The sequence below is a fragment of the Hakea prostrata genome, chromosome 9 (genome assembly GCF_041222555.1).
Source record: "Hakea prostrata isolate BN-2017 chromosome 9, UWA_Hpros_2, whole genome shotgun sequence".
NCBI lineage: Eukaryota > Viridiplantae > Streptophyta > Magnoliopsida > Proteales > Proteaceae > Hakea > Hakea prostrata.
Window position 1 is genome coordinate 7800069 of NC_142608.1, and position 14117 is coordinate 7814185.

General features: G+C 40.5%; 1 long non-coding RNA gene and 1 pseudogene across 1 annotated transcript; both read left to right on the plus strand.

Moving 5' to 3' along the window:
- The first annotated feature begins 780 nt into the window (after nt 1-780).
- On the plus strand, nt 781-3545 carry LOC149004438 (G-type lectin S-receptor-like serine/threonine-protein kinase At2g19130 pseudogene; annotated as a pseudogene).
- A 1260-nt stretch (nt 3546-4805) lies between these two features.
- LOC149004439 (uncharacterized) lies at nt 4806-9100 on the plus strand. Its single transcript, XR_016175641.1, has 3 exons — nt 4806-5132; nt 5776-5821; nt 5912-9100. It is a non-coding gene; the product is annotated as an uncharacterized LOC149004439 (long non-coding RNA).
- Nucleotides 9101-14117: the final 5017 nt, after the last annotated feature.

The window sequence follows — 14117 nt, forward strand, 5'->3', positions numbered from 1 at the left end:
AGTTGGAGCCCAAGGCAAGATTGGTGCTAGAGGTACCATAGAATTTGGTGTCCGTGCTTGTTACGATTGACTACGAGTAAAGGAAAATTTGCATTTACTTTTAATTGAATTGACTGTAATGTTATTGCCGTGTTCGGTTATGGACCCTCAAGCAGTTCTCAGACTTTCAACTTTCACCAAATTACCCACTGCCTAGTTTCTCTGTTCCCAAAACAACCTGTGAATGAATTTCTGGTTCGACTTTTGATTTTGGATTCAAGGCGACCTCCATGATTTAACATCATTTCGAAGCTTCCCCATCACTCTGATTGGCTATTACGGTTTATCACTGTTCCTCCAGTCACGCACTACGATTTTTCTCTACAAGACTTTTCCCTTTCTTTGAAGAAGAAAGACATCTTTTTGTCTTCCAGTCATGGCAAGCCTTTCCTTAGCCCAGACGGTTTAAATTGCAGCGTAGACTCGGAAAGTGGAATTCTGGACTTCTCTGGTCTCTCCACTAGAACAGAGGACCTGCGAAGAAGATGACAGCTTCACTGTTCTTCCAAGCCAGTTATCTATTATGATATTTATTCAAAACCAGTGAATGGGTTGGCATGTGTTTCCAAAGCCTAGTGCTCAATTGGTGTTCTCTCTTGACTTCTTGTTCAAATATCCACTTTGGACAGTGAAGAAATTAACGTTGGTGGTCATTATGATGCCAACTTGCCAAGGGCTTATATTCTTCTTCACCAATTCTACTAGCAAAATTCTAGTTTCTCTCCCTTTACTTCTGCAAAGATGATGGATGGAAGAGCTAGAGCATCGTTCTGCACCTGTGTTATGTTTCTCTGCTTTTCTCTCAACACCCACATCTGTATTCGAGCTGAAACAAAAGCTGGAGTTCTGTTAGTGGGTGAATCTATTTCTGGAGATCAGACCATAATCTCTGAAAAACGTGGGAACTTCGAATTGGGTTTCTTCAACCCAGGCAAGACTCAGAACTACTACATTGGTATCTGGTACAGAAAGATAGCTGAGCAAACCATCGTTTGGGTAGCAAATAGGGATAAACCCCTCTCTGATAAGTATGCCTCACAGCTGAAGCTTTTAGATGATGGGAATTTAGTCATTCTCGATCCATCCAAAACCATTGTATGGTCGACAAAATTGAGCTCCAAAACCTCGAATTCTGTCGTGGCAGCACTTCTCGATTCTGGAAATCTTGTTTTGAGAAATTTGTCAAATTCCTCTGTTTTAATTTGGCAGAGCTTTGATCACCCCACTGATACTTGGTTGCCTGGTGGTAAGCTTGGGCGTGATAAACGCACCAATGAATCACAGCTCCTCACGTCATGGAAGAATTCAGAGAATCCTGCAACAGGTCTCTTCTCTCTTGAGACAGATGCTGCTGGAACCAGTCAGTATTTCATGTCGTGGAATAGGTCTTGGAGGTACTGGACAAGTGGAACTTGGGATGGTCATATTTTCAACTTAGTTCCTGAGATGAGAGCTGATTTTGTCTACAATTTCAGTTATGTTTCAAACGAGAATGAAAGTTATTTCACTTACAGTACAAATAATCCTAGTTTTATCTCTAGAATTGTCATGGATGTGTCAGGGCAGATCAAACAGTTTAGTTGGCTTGATGGTGCTGGTTGGAATTTATTTTGGTCTCAACCGATGCAGCAATCTGTGGTTCCTAATCTTTGTGGAGCTTTCGGAGCTTGTGACCAGCAAGCGTCGAATTTTTGTGGTTGTTTGAAAGATTTCAGTCCTCGTCATGCAACAGATTACACAAATCTTAGTGATTGGTCTAGTGGATGAGTGAGAAATACCAAGTTGCAGTGTGTAAAGAATGGTGATGTAAATGGGAAGAAAGATGGGTTCTTGATGATAAGCAATGTATCATTGGCCATAAATCCACAATCGTTGGCAGTAAAGAGTGCTAAAGACTGTGAACAGGCTTGCTTGAACAACTGTTCTTGTAATGCTTATGCGTTTGATGTAGACTGCTCTGTCTGGGTGGGAGATCTCATGAATATGGAGCAATTCTCAGATAGCAATCCTAGAGCAAGGAACATATACCTCAAACTTGCAGCCTCCGAACTTCTGAACTCGACTTCTCGAGAGAATAGAAAGGGATTGCCTACTGGTGTTACTGTGGGGGCTACTTCAGGGGCTCTAGCCCTCTTGGGTCTTGTGGTGGTGCTAATATGCACAAGACAGAGGAACTTCTTCGGACGTTCAAAAGCAGTGGAGGGTTCTTTGGTTTCATTTTCTTACAGAGATTTACAGAGTGCAACCAAGAACTTCTCCGAAAAGCTAGGAGGAGGAGGATTTGGTTATGTTTTCAAAGGAACATTGCCAGATTCTACTGTTGTAGCTGTGAAGAAGCTTGAAAGCATGGGACAAGGAGAAAAGCAGTTTCGAACTGAAGTGAGCACAATTGGGACCATTCAACATGTTAATCTTGTTCGCCTCCATGGCTTCTGCTCTGAAGGTACTAAAAGGTTGTTGGTCTATGACTTTATGCCAAAGGGCTCCTTAGATTTCCATATTTTTAATGAGTCGAGGGACTCTGATGTTTTAGACTGGAAAACAAGATACCAGATTGCAATTGGGACAGCTAGAGGATTAACTTATCTGCATGAGAAATGCAGAGAGAGAATCATACATTGTGACATCAAACCTGGGAACATTCTTTTAGATGCTGAATTATGTCCCAAGGTGGCTGACTTTGGCCTAGCAAAGATTGTTGGTCGGGAATTCAGTCGGGTTCTGACAACCATGAGAGGAACCAGAGGATACCTTGCACCAGAGTGGCTTTCGGGTGTGGCCATCACAGCTAAAGCTGATGTTTACAGTTATGGTATGATGCTATTTGAGATCATATCAGGGAGGAGAAACTCTGATCAACCTGATGGTGAGAGTGTTGGTTTCTTTCCATCTTGGGCAGCAAGCAAAATCAATGAAGATGGAGACATTCTTAGCCTTTTGGACAGACGCCTAGAAGGTAATGCTGATCTTGCAGAACTGACAAGAGCTTGTAAAGTTGCTTGTTGGTGTGTGCAAGATGAAGAAATTCATAGGCCATCAATGGGGCTGGTGGTTCAGATACTTGAGGGGGTAGTGGATGTTAGCCCACCTCCAATTCCCAGAACTCTTCAATCTCTCGCCGAGAACCATGAACACGTAGTTTTCTTTACTGAGCCTAATTCAGAGAAGAGTTCACAAGCACGGAGTGCCTCCTCTGGTACTCCCTCTCAGGCTAAAAGCACTCCATCATCCACAAGTTCCAAAGCATGAAATTCTAAAACTGGGAAGGACTTCTTAAGCTGTTACTTCATTTAGTCCAGAGAACAAAGTATTTCCGCAGTTTTACATAGAAGTGTATAACCATAGTCTCAGGCTCTCAGCTATTTCCTTTAGTTTTTATTCACCATCTCTCTATTTTCTTCACTTAAAGGCTTTGCATTGTTCTTCTTTCTAATTCTCTGCTATGTCATTGGCCACAAATACTAGCTGGAAATATAATAAAATCAGTTTCCTTTTCGTTACCTCTTTTCAGGGCTTATTCTACACTCTCAACTGAATCAAAGTGAAGTTCTTTCTGGTTGTTGATTGATATCTGATACATATTTCTGTTTAGAAACAAAATCACTTTGTTAATTGGACGATGATCTACTTAACACCAATGCAATGGTTTCTCAATTTAAAATTAAAAAAATCACATGTAAAGGGTTTAATTTAGCTGAGTCCATCTACTCACCCAAAAGGAGAAGATTGCATGAACAAGAGGGAAATCAACAATAATTCAAGAACAACAAAAGTGAAAGAAATCTAAACCCTCTAGGACACTTTCGTTCCTTTACAGAGTAAACCCCACTTGCATCAATGCTCAGAACAATCTATATGGCAATAAGGAAAGCTCCTCAAATGAACAAATGAACAAATCTAATAGGATGGCAATTGCTCATAAGAAGACAAAAATCCACTTCAGGCGGTAATGTCCAAGATTACAACAACAAGCTCAAAACTACAATAATCATTAACTCAAAATCAATCGTCAAAGCAACCCAGAATTGGGAAATCATTGTTGGAAATATAATGATATCATGGGCAATCGTATAAGATAAATAAAGCATAATGATAAGTATGAAAACTTATCTTGTTTCGAATACAAAATTGTGCAGCAACAATGACAGAACTAAGCAAGGCTTTTTTGGTAGTTATGCTTGTATCCTGATTGAGGTGGAAAAGGGGGTGAAGAGTGTGTTAGAAGTTCAAGTTGAACGAATGGAAATTGAAACTTGGAAGGTTCTTAGTTTTACTCAATCTGTTATGTATGAAGATGGAGAAAATATGTGTGCCTCCTGCAGATGCTTTGGCATGTGGTAGTGTTATATGTTCGATTAAAATCTAAGAATTTTATGGTGGAGGAGAAGTTATTGGCACCGAAGAAGACAATGCATGACAAGATTCAAGAGATCTCCTCTTGCATGGATTGGGAGGAGTTCTTTTTAAATAAAACTAAATGATCTCCTTGTTGAAAGCATTGTTTCATACATCCAGATGCACGAAAAGTGGCAGAGTTGAAATGTGCCACTAGTGGCCAACACTTTCTTTAAGGTATTTAAACACTACAAGAAAACGGACGACACTTCGGGTATATTTATAACGTTTACAAAAAACGCCGTCGGTCCACTGTGTCTTTATAGCGGCGTTTATCAGAAACGCCGTCGTATGTGTGTATCGTTCCGTATGTAGTTCACTTCCCGCTTATTTTTCACTCCCCCGCCCCTCCTGTTTTTCACTTTTGGAAGTCGAACTTTTGGAAGACGAGGAGTCGAACTTTTGGAAAACTCATTCTCTCACTCGCTCTCTTGCTGAGCAAGAGCAGCTAAGACCCTCACGGACTGAAGTGGTTTAACAAATCAACAAGTCCTCTCGCAGTGGCGAGCCTCAGCAAATCTGCATTCCCCACCAAACTCTGCATTTCCGAAGTCACGGTTTGAAGCACTTGCTTTGCATCTCTCCACACACCATTCACCACACCCCTGCCTTCCCATCTTATCACCTCAAAAATTGGTGGCGCTGCCACGGACTCTTGCACCCGAGCGAGCTCATCCCACAGTTGCTTCTACATTCAGGTACTGTCTTTCGATTTCTCTTTCTTGGATTCACCCCTCCCTTTTAATCATAGTAAAGGTATGTTTTGCTGCCCTAAACTTGTATGTTTTGTTAGAAATGATAGTTCTCTGCTCTCTCTTTCTCAATCCCTCTGGCATAGGCTTTGCATTTTAGGAACTTGTTTGCAAATCTCAAATAACAGAACATCTTGATAGCAAAAGGAATTTCTAAGGAACCAAAGCTTGAAAATGTATCTGTAAACCTAGATTATCCTGTTTGCAAATCTCTTTCGTTATTCCCACATTTTCCCTTTCGTTGGATTTGCAATGTATTGATGGCATGGTCCTTCTCTGCTCCTACTATCCTGTGCTTAACAGAGACTTGAAACCACAAAATCTTATATCTGGTCTGTCATTCATTACATTAATAAATCTTTTATGAGCATAAGAGAGCAAAAATATGTGCGTGTGTTTCCCCTTTTGATCCGTTCTGGATGGTCTGTTGCTTCTCTTGTCTGGCTATTTATATAGTTTTTTGATGATGCTATAGAGAAATGTCCCCTGCTTAACATTCTGCTTTATGTTTCTGCTACGTATAGTAATATGATTTATCTGGTGTGGATTAGCTGTTCTTGATGATCACCAATCTTTTCCTGCTTTACAGGACTGACAGTGCTCTGAATTTTACTTGGTTTTTCCCGTTCTATTTGGTAAGTTTTTTGAACTTTAGCAGTTTATTAAGAAATCTTCCTCAGAGCAATTACTTCCCATGTTGTACTTATTGTGTTGGCTTGATGCAGCTTCATTTACTCTTTTGCATATTTGCTGCTATAGCTCCTCCAGTTGTCTTCCGTGGGGAGTCATTGGTGTAAGTGCTTTTAAGAAATCTTCCCATTTACATTCTCAGACAGACTGTAATCTGGCGCATTCTTCATATTTTTCTGTCTGGTCTCTTGAATTAAGCAAAAAGTTTGTGATATCTATTTGGTGATATTTGATCCTCAGTTGCTACTACTATATATCAGTCATGCTATTTGTTTGTTATTCCTTTGAACACTATCTAATCTAAGGTTTTATTAGAGTTTGGTTCTAATTCTAGAGATCCAACCAGCAGTAAGAAACTAATTTTTGGCATATAACTAGTCATTTGTTCTAAGTTTCTTGTATTTCATCGACCCTGTTTGATGCTTTTTGATTATCCTGTCGGGTTAGTCTCGCCTATTTTTGGTTATCAATAGCCTTCTATTCTGGGCCTGCAGTTCTGTTTTGGGTTTTCTATTCTCAGTTGGAACCCTGGAAGCTTAACATTCAACCATTGATTTGTCTAAGTATTCTGGTATCTATTTCTATCATTGGTATATAACCTTTGACCTGAATTTTATGCATATCAGATCCTTGGCTCTGTTGGATTTGTCTTAGTATTCTGGTATCTATTTCTATCATTGGTATAGTATATAACTTTTGACCTGAATTTTATGCCTATCAGATCCTTTGCTTTGTTTCTATTCAAGTTCTATTTAAAACTTGCAAATTTAATACTACTAAGTACTAACTACTACTATTGGAGTACTTGGACTATCTACACTGTTCTGATTTTATTCACCTTATCCAGTCTTTTAGAATGATTAAGATTTATTTTTTAAAGATAAAATACGAATTTTAGAAGGTCTATATATATGTATGCATCCTCCCATCAATTAGAGATGATCTGCTTAATTAATATGAATATTTTCCAAAGGTTTTGTGGCTGTTGAGAGAAACGGGATTGCAATCCCAATTCTGATTTTTTTCTTCTCTTCTCTTCTCTTTCTTTCCCAGGAGATTATATCACCCAAGAAGACATATGGAAATAGCAAGCTGGGTTGCCCAACCCCCAATTCTTCTTCTAATCTTTTGATTTGTCAACCATGTTTTGCCTTTTTCTGAATTTAATTCGTTTTCCCCAATAAATCTCAATTTGTAACCTTAATTCTAACCAATTTGACCATTAAAACCTGTTGGGATATGTTGCTTTCTGCCGGGGTATACTGGTCATTCTCTTTAGGTGGTTTTGTATGTCATATGTATTTGTATTTAGGGGGATTTCAATCCATTCATGGGTTGTATATTTCAGCCTTTTTTGTTCTAGGGAAAACATTGGGTGTTGCTCTCTGTTCTGCTCTCTTTGTCTGTAGGGTTTATCCCTTGGTTCCCTGTGTGTTCCATGGTGTTTGGCGTGGATTTGCTGTTGTGCATGAAACTAGTAGTACCCATTTCCCCATTTCCTTTTAAATATAAAAAAAACCATTAATTTCCAACTTATAACTGTTTGGTTCCAAGGTCCCTTACTCTTTCCAAAATCTTCTTGGATTGTGCTGTGAAATAATCACTTGCTACGTGTTGTAGTAGATGAGCTCAGATTTAGAGAGGATGGTGTTCTAGTAGATGAGGTTATGCTGCAAATTTGAGATGATTTTGGTGTCTGGAACTTCAGTTATGGAGGTGAACTGAAATTAGAAACTTAGTGGTTAATGGAGCAATTCAAGTGATGGAGGGGATGGAAGATGGATGTTTCAACCAATTTAATTCAGTCACTACCTGATTCGATTGGAGCAGCAGTAGCAGGTCTTATCAGTAGCTTGAGAGTGAATCCTCTTCAGTTTGATGGTCTGAACAGCAGCAGAACCTCAAGCGCAGTAATAGCAGACTTAAAGCAAGAGAGAAGGAGGCAAGGATAGGTGGATTTGGCCCTGTCAGTTAGGCTCCTTTAACTCTAGGATTTAGCAGTCGACATCATGGTTCCTTAACATTCTAGGTGCTTACATCTCACAGCAATGCCCCAGCTATTCTTATCACTCATCAAGGACAAGGGAATAAATTCAAAGCAGAGCTTCAGTAATTTATAATTCATTTGTTTTGGGGCTGATTACAACCTTACATATTTTGACTTGAGTGATACCTCATATACTAATTGTTGATTACTTATTGACATTGTAAGGACTAGATATTTTTAAAGTCTGTGCAACTTACTGAATACCTGAAGTTAAAAGCTGATTTCATATTTGTGGATTAAGACTTTAACTTATTAAATTCCTAACTGGACTTAGAAGGTAGAAATTACCCACGAGACCGGAAGATTACCAAATAACACTACACTGGCTTTGGGGCTGACAATACTTAACCTGGTGCTGAAAACTGATCTCGTCATAATTACCAGCAATTGCTTGCTTCTGTGTTTCTTCAAGTAAAGAAACAGAAAAGGGAGGCTTCTGATCATAAATCAGAGGATGGATTGACCATTCGGAAGGAAGAAACAAGGGGAAAAAAGAAATGTAATTACTCAAGATCCACTTGTATATCACTGTTCCTACAGTCACGCAACATGATTTTTCTCCAAAAGACTTTTCTTTCTTTGAAGAAGAAACTCGCATCTTTTGGCACTACTTCACATCTTTTTGTCTTCTAATCATGGCAAGTCTTTCCTAAGGCCAAAACTTTTAATTGGAGCGTAGACTGGGAAAGTGGAATTATGGACATATGTGGGCTCTCTACTAAGAAAGAGGACCTGCGAAGAAGATGATAGCTTCACTATTCTTCTTGTTAAGCATTTTGGAAGGAAGGCTCTATTACCTCATCTAGTATGGAGAATTGGTCTTGGAAACTCTATCCAAATTTGGGTTGATAGGTGGGTCCCCGGACTTCAAGGTTACACTCTAAATCATTCAAGGCCTGAGGGGTATGGGCTACAATAGGTTTTGGATATAATTGATCTTCAAGAGAGAAAGTGAAAAGGTGATTTGATTCAGTAGCTTCTAGATCCATTGGAAGCCCAAGCATTACTAAATATACATCTTAGTCTATTCCCACATGATGATGAATTATGTTGGGTTGGATCTAAGGATGGAAAGCTCATAGTCAAATCGGTGTATCAGTCCTTATCTAATGCAAAGGAAAAAAACTCGGCCAAGAAAGCATCATCTTCAGCATCTCCCACTTGGAAACAAATTGAGACCAACACTTGGAAATTCATATGAAAATGCCAAACCACCCTGAAAGTTAAACACTTTCTGTGGTGAGCTTGTGCAAATGGCTTAGGAACTAGAAAGGTGAGCAAGATTGCTGGAGGTGTGGGGAGGAATTGGAATCAACTGACCACGTTTTCTTCAATTGCCCTTTGCAAAGGCATGTTAGATGGCATGTTCTCTTAGCTATAAAGGCTTGGCCCATGGCCCAACCCAACTACATCTTTGGGTTAAAAACCTAAAAAATATATTCAAAAGCCAAGAAAATAGAGCCCATGAGTTTTACTCCTTGTGTTTCCAGATGTGTTGGAAATTATGGATTGCTAGAAACGACCTCACCTTTAGAAAGAGAGTCATGGTCTCCGATGGAAGTTGCAAAGTTAGCGGAAGAAGCAGCCATGGGATTTGCTCTAAATCCAAAAGGCAAAATGTTTCAGGGACCTTCTATTTCTGTTAGCCCGGCAAAGGAATGGACCCCCTCCCCCTCTTGGTTCAGTTAAAATTAACACATATACAACACTTAAAAGTGGAAGTAAGGTAGGAGGACTCGGCTTCATTATAAGAGAATCAAGAGGTAGCCCTTTGTTCACAGTATCTGAGATTGCTCATTTTGATAATATCCTGGTAGGGGAAGCCTTAGCGCTTAGAAGTGGTGCTTTTCAAGCCATAGTAGAGATTCATGGTCATGTGCACTTGGAGTCAGACAACCTAAGCTAATCAAATGCATAAAAAACCATGATACCCCATCCGCTCATTCTATCAAATCTATTATGGAGATACTAGGAAGATTGGTATTGCTTTGTTATCTGTATCTTTTTCTTATATTCCTAGGGATTGCAACAATATTGCTGATATCCTAGCTCGGAGAGAACAAGGTCTTTCAGGAGACACTGTGTGGCATTCAGTTTGTATTGATTGAGTCACAGTGGGAATCGGTACTTGTGTGGGCCATCGATGGAACCCACCACGCTATCATGAGTTCATAGAGTCTCAGCACTGGTCTTTGCTCATATTTGGACAATAATAAGGTTGATCATGTTTTAAAACGGAAAGGGTTTCAGCGCAGTTACTCCAAAGTGGAATTCTCCTTGCGGGTTATTTTCCTTACCCTTTTATGAATGTCGATGCTCTACATGCAAAAGTAACTGGTTCTGTTATTGAGGGTGGTTCGGGATACTGCAAGCTACATTGAGTCTCCAATGCACTTCAAGCTTCATCATTTTTGTTCCACGATCTACAGCAGAACGCAGAGCTATCTACCCAGTCCTGTTTGAAATGGATGCCCCGGCTGTTTGTACAATCACTAAAGCAATTCTAACTGTGTATGCAGCACGACGAACCTCAGCTATTGTTGTAAATATTGGTTTCCATGCCACATCTATTGTTCCAATTTTAAGAGGTAAGACGAAGCATGCATGAAGAGGGTGTAGACATGTTGGAACAGGTTGCGTTCAAGCTTACAGGGTTCCTTAAGGAGCTGATGCAACAGGCTACAGAAGCAATGGGAGATGATGGATGGTTCAAGACTATTGTCTTGGCTGGGGGTACTGCATGTTTACCTGGGTTGCTAGAGTGGTTGGAGGAACGCGTCAGTGAGGGCTCTGTTCTTATTAATGGTGGCACTCAAGAATGAGTCCGTATTCGGCCGAGTTATCTAGAATTGATTCAGAATTTCGATCATTTCCCCCCCCTGGGGGCCCCACCCCTTCGGGGGGGTTCCCCCCCCCCCCTGGGGGAGGGGGTTTTTCCCCCCCCCGGCCCCCGCGACACCCCCCCCCCCCCCGGTTCCCCTTGGGTGAACCGTGTTTTCCCCCCCCCCCTACCCTCTCCCCTCCCCTCTCCCCCCCCCCCCCCCCCCCCCCCCCCCCCCCCCCCCCCCCCCCCCCCCCCCCCCCCCCCCGGGCCCCCCCCCCCCCCCCCCCCCCCAAAGGGATCGGAATTCAAAGCTCAGCGAACAACCCACCCAAGTATAGATGTTAAAAAAACAAAGATTCAGGGAGTTATCTAGAATTGATTCAGAATTTCGATCATTTCCTGTCCTATGCGAATCCACCATCTTAGCAGGTTTAACCCACTCTATCAGTGAAGGAACCAACTCTCGGGAATATAGGTATGGGAAGCGTGCAATGTTGCTTTTATGTTGAATTCTTCTTTTACACCATCACACGGCAATGTAAAGCAATAGTTAATTCCACTTCTTCCAAGTTAATTGATCTATGGCAATCACAAAATGATTTCTGCAAAGCGTATGGTGGAGCTTCCAACATTGAATCAGTATGTTGTGAGGATGAGCAAGTGTTGGTAAATGGGTGTTTCAAGGACAGCACCACTGGTCTTGCACATAACACCATGCTTCAAGGTGTGTTGTGTGTCCATGTCCGCCCTTAGGCGTGTTGTCTATCCGCCCTTCAGGCGTGTATTTTGTTCCCCTATGTGGGTGCCAGTGCTTATTTTGTGTTGTATTTATTGCAGCATTATTTCTAAGGGTATATTGGGCTTGACCCATCCCTTACTCTGGATGACCCTGTCTATTGCATGTATGACCGTTTGGTCGCTTTCCGCTCCTTGGTTCGGTGTGAACCTTGTGTTTTCATGCAGCTGTGTGTCTGTACTTTTCTTTCTTTAATGAATGAAGTACTGTTTACCAAAAAAAAAAAGAAGAAAAGAATAGACCTTCCCGACATTTGTCCAAAATTATGCATTATGAGGCCTGGTTACTCCATGGAATCGACACCCATAACAAGCTTGTGATTTTGGAAATCCGTGGATCACGCTGTCTCCGATCTTATATGTTGCTTTATTTTAATATATTTTTTATAATTTACTTATAATTGTGTTATCTATATTTTAGTCATTTTATTAATTTACTTAAATTTTAAATGTGAATCTAATAAAATAATTGAAAGATGGGACCTGTAGTGGATTCCGTATTGATCCACATAATATGTATGGTAAAAAGACATTATTGTTCGTTCGACGAAGATGTAATCCAGACTCATTATTCGACCCCCAATGTTCAATCCTGCCTCCGCCCCTGGGGTCGGCAATGTTATATTGTTATGATCCTAGTTTGAAGGTAAAGTCTATGGGATGGCTAATTGTAAGAGAACATTGGGTTCAGATGTTATTGTGGTCAGTATGGTCATTTTAGTGACTATTAGAGGTTAATATGGTCAAGGCAATAGTTGGGTTGCTGGTATATTAATGTAATAGGAGAAGATGATTGGAATGAAGATATTGTTTCCCCAATTCCCTAGTTTTCTCTCTCTGTGTACTTCGTCGTCTACACCATTTCCCTTCTACTATTTGCTGTTCTCCCTGCCTGAAATACCTCTTCTCGAGTCCGGATCAGCTCCCCCGACGGGGAGCTACGCTTCCTGACCACAAATATCAGTGGGACCCACGGTAAAAAACACTTTTTGAAAAAAAAAAAAAAAAGTTTTTTCTTTCACCAGTGGGATCCACTGGTATTTGTGGTCAGGAAGCCATGGGAGAGAAGATCCGGATTCCCTCTTCTCTACCTTCAAAACTGGGTTCATAACAAAACCAGTGAAGGGTTGGCATGTGTTTCCAAAGCCTAGTACCCAATGGGTGTTCTCTCGAATTCTTGTTCAAATATCCACTTTGGGCGGTGGGGAAATTAATGTTTGTGGTCGTTATGATGCCAAGTACTTGTGTTCTTCTTCATCGGTTCTACTAGAAAAATCTAATTTTTCTCTCCTTGCTTCGGCAAAGATGATGGTTGCAAGAACTAGAGCATCGTTTTGCATCTCTGTTCAATTTCTCTACTTTTCTCTCAACACCCGCATCTATATCCGAGCTGAGACTAGAGTTGGAGTGTTGGGTTTGCGGGCTTAACTAACCCTAGTCTTTTATTTGGGCCCATATTCATTCAAGGGGTATTACTGACCTTTACTATTGTGGGAATAGTTAAAATGTTAGGGTTTTATATTATAAATAATTTCTTGGGTCCCCGTAACCGTCACGCTTAATATTTGGGTTTGAGATTGTTTCCACAAACTCTCAAACGAAAGATTCCAAATAGTGAAAGGCTTCGAAAGATTCAAGGGATTAAAGAAAGCAGATCTACAACAAGAACACTAGAGGCATTTGTTCATCTACGCTTCCGTGATTTTATTCATATCTCATGCTTTAATTTTTATAGGAATACTATAAATCTTAGTGGATCCAACATGGAGTTATCTCGGTGGGTGAATGTATTTTTTGAAATCATACGTTAATCTTTAAACGTGGGAAGTTTGAATTGGGCTTCTTCAACCCAGGTATCACTTGTCGTGTATCACTATGCTTTTGACAAGTGTCTTTTTGGTCATGTCCTTTCAGCTTTTCTTTCTTGCTTTCCTGATGGTTGCGCCATGGCTTCTGCAAATTCTTCTGTGGTTTCTCTAAATGTTTAATCTGTTCTACCATTAAAGTTGTCCAACATAAATTATCTCCTGTGGCGTGCACAATTTGTCCGGTTCCTCTGTTGTCATCAACTATTTGCTTATGTTGATGGAAGCTTTCCTCGACAAGTTGTGTCTTCATCGATTTTGAATGGATCTGCTCTTGGTGATGCTTCTTCAAGACCTTCGAATGTTTATACTTCATCAATTGTTTCTTCCTCAATTAATTTTGTTGTGGATTGGGATCTTCAGGATCAAATGGTCCTCAACTAGTTGATTTTTTCTCTCACAGAGGCAACACTTCTTCATATTGTCTCTCCAAGAACCTCTCATGAGGCTTGGCAGACTTTACATCAGATCTTTGCTCCTTCTCACTCACATATGATATCTTAAAGAACGGTTTTATCAAGTTCAGATGGGGACTTCTTTTGTCTTTGAGTTTCCTCCACCGGTTAGAGCTATCGTTGACGCTCTTGCCACTGTAAATTATCCTGTTGATGATGAAGATCTAGAGTTGGCTGTTCTTCAAGGTCTTGGTGAATCGTATAATGAATTTGGTACTTCAGTTCGAGTTTGTGCTGATCCTATTACCTTTAAGG